The sequence below is a fragment of the Anomalospiza imberbis genome, chromosome 5 (assembly GCF_031753505.1).
Source record: "Anomalospiza imberbis isolate Cuckoo-Finch-1a 21T00152 chromosome 5, ASM3175350v1, whole genome shotgun sequence".
NCBI lineage: Eukaryota > Metazoa > Chordata > Aves > Passeriformes > Viduidae > Anomalospiza > Anomalospiza imberbis.
Window position 1 is genome coordinate 21,432,500 of NC_089685.1, and position 6,000 is coordinate 21,438,499.

Below are 6,000 nucleotides of genomic sequence, written 5' to 3' on the forward strand. Positions count from 1 at the left end.
ATCTCTTCCTAATATCTAATCTAAACCTGCTGTCTTTCAGTTTGAAGCCATTCTCCATGTTCTGTCACTACCTGATCTACAGAAGTTCCCTCCAACTTTCTTGTAAGCTCCACTCAGGTACTGGAAAGCTGCAATTAGGTCACCCCGAGCCACCTTTTTTCCAGGCTGTACAACCCCATTTCTCTTAGCCTTTTCACAGAGAAAAGGTGCTCCATTCCTCTAATGAACTTGATGGCCTCCTCTGGACTCACTTCAGGGTAGATGTCCTTACTGTACTGGGGTGTAGCATCTTTTCTTCCTCATATATTTGTATGCAGAATTCCCCTCTGCAGCACAGTGCGGGCCCCACTCAAAAGCAGCTGTACAGATACTGTGAAGGAGATTCTGCCAGCATTGGTTAGCTCAGTGTTTGCATTTTGAAGGATTATAATATAACTGGTGTAAGAGGCAGGAGATCAGAGTAGAGCAAGAGCTTCAACAGAATTTCCATACTAAATCCCTAATTTCACTTAGAAGCTAAGTGTAATTATGCAACTCCTGATTTGCCTTCAGGTCATCCCCAGCTGGTTTCAACTAAACCAGATGTTCTGCTTTTAAAGTATGGTATTCTATGTCAGAAATAACTACTCAAGCCCACTGCTTGCTTTTAAATGCCAGAAAGGGCCCTGTAAACCTCCCATGACCTCAGGACAGCAGGCTGCATCTTTTGCTGACAAATACTGGAACAAGGTGAACACATTTGAATCTTCTTTTCATGTATCATTGCAGCTCCCCCACACCCAGCAAGAAGACTGAATGGCCCTGCCGTTTTCCACCTCATGGCTTGTTGAAGAACTGAGCAGTTTTACCATTTGCCCCAGAAGTAATGAACTCTCCAGACTTCTTAATTCAAATGAGAGACCCTGAGTCTGCCCAAGAGATGCATTAACTTGGAATTCCAAAGAAGAAAATATCCTATAAACAAAGCTATAGTTGAATTGAAAATCTTTTGAGACCACTGCTCCATTTGAAGGAGGGATTAAATATTTATCACCTTAGAAAGAAGTTGATTTGGAAAGCAGGTGTTTAAACATTCATTGAAATATGACAGAGTGAAATTCAAGTTTTTGCTTTGAGCCATCTCAGGCATGTGAGCCATCTCAACACAACAGCAGCACTGGAGAACCAGAAATTCCACCCTGGAAGAGATTAATTGATCCATCTCTGATGAAAGAACCTCTGCATCTATCACCCCATTGGTACTTTATCCCAGGTGGCACTGCTAATGTCAAGACGATGATGAGACAATATCAGGCAATCAACAGGCAGAGCTGCTGATGGGAGAGCAGTCTTGGGTAATGCAGATCCCCAAATGTGATAAGAACCCCACATTCCCAGTTTTACTCAGCACCACATCTCTGGTGAGGAACAAAGCTGAGGAGAAATGCACTGCAGGGGGGACAGCTGACTGCTTCAGGATCAGTCTGTAGGTGGGATCACAGCTGGCTGACTGGGCAGGGAGCTGAGCGCCCTAAGGGTGGCTGTCTGAGGACCTAGTGCCCTCTGTGTTGAACAAGTCTGCTCACCCTGCATTTAATTAGGCATTAGAATGAGACACAGCAAGTTGTAGTATTGATGTGCTGTACAGTCACTACAGATCAGGCCATTCATTGCCACTCTGAGGTAGTCAAATAATAGCTATCCAGTATGAATGGTCCTCCATGTCCAGCGTGGTTGATATTAATGACTTTACTTTTCAGCTAAGAAGGTGACAAAGTACTAAATAAGACTTCCCAATGGACATTGTTTAGGGAGAACAGGAGCTCCATCTGCTATGTATTTTTAAGAGTCAGTTCAATTTTGTTTGATGTTTTCTTGGAGCAAAGGCCAGTCTGGAGTTTTTATGCTCTACAGACAGGAAGCTGACAAAACGTGCTCAGTGCCCTTGAGGTAACATCATGTCTTGTAACAGGGAGCTGTCAGAGCAGGATTAGGGCTCAGGATTGTCTGACACCCAGCTGTGAGCTCAGTTCTCCTTGTGACCTGTGGGATTCTTTGCAGTGGGAAATTGAGAGTGGGAGCCAGTGGCACAGTGGGGTCATTCAGGCTGCTCAGCTGTGCTGGGCTATCAACTATCAACATCTGTGGCTCTGTAGTCACAAAGAGCTTAGGGTACTGATCCAGAAAAATTAAATCCAAGCTCAGTCCATGCTGCCCAATACTGCCTTCCCTCTGTTCTTAGCTAGAGGTTCCCAGCATCTCCTTTGCACCAGCAACACAACTCTGAAACTGCAGTGAGAGGTTTGGGGAAGCAAACTGGAACAGTCTTCCTTTTTGTTGGTTGATTTTTTTTTTTTTTTTTTTTTTTTTTTTTAAGTGCACATCCAGAGCTGCAAAATTGTCCTGGAGCTGCATCAGCTGATTTTGCACCTAAAATCCAACTACTGGGATGTTTGGAGTGATTGGATCTGAAACTGATTTTCGTCACTTTAAACTATAGCAGCGACTGAAAAGTTTAGCTCATGAGTGGCTAGACAAAAGAGAATCCTGGCATGGGATGACATAAATCTTCTAACAAGGGCTTATAACACACCCAAACCCATACTAAACTGGGATGAAAGGCAGGAGTATTTGCCCTAGAGTATTTGTCTGGGTGCTGCCTGTGCAGTCACAAACCTTCTGGACTGGTGCTGGTGCCTGTCTCACCACTCACAATATGGGCAGAGTATGCTTGTACCTGCCCACCCTCTGCAGCTGAGACTGACCTGCCACAGTCTGGGCACACTGGGTGAAGAGGAAAACAAAGGGCTGGAATTTGGCAGAAGTGATTAAGAGCACATGAAACCTAAGCACTGTTGCCTTCCAACTTGTTTGTGAAACACAGCAACACATGCATGGGTGGCAGATTTAGAGAGCAGTAAGCTGAGACCAAGCAACCGGGGTGACCCCACACTGTGTACACATAAACACTTCCTTCAGGTGCCTGCAAGATTCCCTGCTTTAACTGTAGCTCATTGACAGTCCTCAAGAACATTCATGAGTGTGATAATTTAAAAATACACCTATACATGCACGCAAGAAAAATAACCTTCATACATGGAGGCTATACTTGGTTAGTCTGGTGGAACATCTTCTAGGCCACTCCTGGGAATCATCCCAAATTTACCCTCCTCAGAGTGCATAAGCACTTCTGACTATCAGTTCCTTAGATGCTTGTTTCTTAAGTGAGGAAATGGCAGAAATGGAGTGTCGTCCTTTTCACAGGCATTCTTTCAGCCAGGTCAGCCGTAAGACTCCTGTCCTCATGGCTTGCCTCATCTGCATTTACAAAATTTCCTGCATTGGATCATGGGTTGTGTTTCTCTCACCATTTAGAAATACACCATTTAGAAATATTCACTTATATTCCACCAGTTACAGTATTCCTGTTAGCAAAAATTAAAATAAAATAATTATAGTAATAATGAATCCAACAGCACTTGATGCCTGAGGATCTTGGAGCACACTTTGGTCTACATGAACATAACCTTGCAGTACTGTGAGATGGATCAGTACTATGAGATGTATCAGTACTCATCTCCCTAAGGCAAAGTGGAGGCATTACAAATTAAAAAATATACCCCAGAGTACTCAAACAGCCCAGGACATAACCCTCGGTCTTGCCTTTGAGATACATGTCTGGGCTCTTACCATATAGTCAGTAAGAATTTTTACTGTGACTGTATTTTAATAAAAGAAAAACATCTTTCCCTTTGTTATAGAAAATAACTCAATTTTTTTGCCATTAAAAAGGCTTTATAAAATTCATATTCATTTGAAGCGGAAAGTAATCAAATGTTACTGATAGAAATAAATACATTTGGCAGAATTTGACAGATAGACTGTTTCCTTGCTTTCCACAATGACAGAATGTTTTCATATCTCCATTTTTCTTTTGGACTGATCCATCCTTTTGAGACGGAACAGTTACATCTGGACCTGATAGTGCCCCAGCTACCCTGCAGCCCGTGCATGACAGCTGCCCTATTTTTCCACTATCTACACAGAAAGGAAGCCTTCAACTGTTGTGCTCTCTCCTTTGCCTTCCAGTTTCAGCCCTGGCAAGGCAGGGAGCACGCTAGAGCTGGGGCAAATGGTCAGTCCATGCTAGGAGTTACCTATCCCTACCAATCACCCGCTTGCTTTGTCCAGATTTACACTTTCATTTTGCCTTCCCAAGCTGTGACAGCATCCCCTGTCCCTATCCTCCTCCTTTCTGGCTCCAGGTCTTGGCAGCTCAGGGTGAGGCTGAGGACTGGGAAGCTCAAGTCCCAGCCAAGAGGTAGGATATTGAGATGTTTTCCCTTGATAATGGTGTTTTCTGAGTAACAGCTCTTAAACATGAGTCCTCTGTACTTCTCAGAGCAAGAAAACTGTCAAATAAAGTAAAATTACTAAAATACTTCAAAAATCACAGTCCTAAACATAAACTTCATTTAGTGCCTAACTTGAAACACTGTGAGTGGGCAGATATTTCACATGTGTGAAAAGAACAATATCTCATGCTACTTATATAAAAGGGGCCACCACAAATCACCAGGTGATTCTGAAGAGCTTCTTCTCAGTGATACAGGCACACAATTATTTTTCTAAGCAAGGCTTTTTTTCCTGGATGCAGTATTTCTCCTTATGTGTATGGCACAATTATCACTATCCTATGTAAGAACTTAAAATTAAAAATCCAATAATTGAACTGACAAGTCAAAGTAAACTTCTTTTATAACTTTTGAGGAATTAATCTAAAAATTAATTCTGTCGTAAGTGCAGCATTGGACAAATGGATCTGTGTCGGAACCCAGAATGTCCCTTGGACACTCTTGGATGTTCCGGGCCCAGGTCAGAAGCATTTGAGACCCTGGAATGCAGCCACAGACCCCTGTGGCTTTGAAACTGATCCATGGAACAATTTACCAACCTTGCAAGAAGAACAAGAAATCACAAAAGTTTAGATATTATAGTAGAAGTATTCACAAAGCGAAAGGAAGAATTTTTGAGTGCTGTACAGGGGAGTTTAGGCCTTGTACAGAGGGGTCTGAGTTTTGTACATGGGGGTCAGAAGTTCTAAGATGGAGGGATTTGGGTGTGCCCTGTCCTCTTTCCTTCTTCTTCCTAACCTCCATGTTCTTGGTGATGTTGGCATTCACAGACTGGTTTAGAGTAGAAAGTCACTGTTCAATATAGGTGATGGGCATTGGGGGGAAACTATAAACATTTAACACGTAATGTATGATGTAAAAGAGGGCACCAGCCCCCTGGGAAGAGGAGTGTGCCTTTGTCTGACTGCTGGACAGACTGCAGCAGCTCAGGGAGAAATCTTTTAGATAACACACAATAAACTACCTTGAGACCGGACGACTGAAGACTACTGAGTCTTTGGAGGCACGGGTTGGAGGAGAGACTTTTCCACCTTTCCGGCTCACCCCAACCAGGGAGTGAGTCCAGGCAGATCTGTCATAACGAGAGTGTACATGCAGTGCTGGTCTTATCAATATGTGAACAAAATTCTACTCCCTCTAGTAAATTATTAGTTTCCTGCTGGCATCAATTGTGGATGGTATTAAGCCAGAATCTAGCAAAAGACTTTGGTTTCTATGTGATAGTCTTTGTCTGAAGTTACATCTTATTTGCATGGATTTGAAAATAGAGTATCTTACTACAAATTGTAAGAGATTTTTACAACTTTCAGTACTATTCCTGGTTGCAGATCCTGTGGAGTTATCACATCTAAGAGCATTAATTTAATAATGGCAGAGCTTCTGTGTTACCAGTTTCAGTCTTCTGCTTCTGAAAACACCAAAACATATTTTCATAAGATTCTTGCATTATTATAACAGTAAGAATTTGCCCATTCCTTTTTAATGGGAAGGCTGTTCCAAGCACCTTCTTGTTCTAAGAGTTTGGATATATCTTCTAATTTCTGATCCAAATGCAGTTGTGCACGGTTTCTGGGGTTTTTTTCTACTGCTAACTATGTCCCATAGC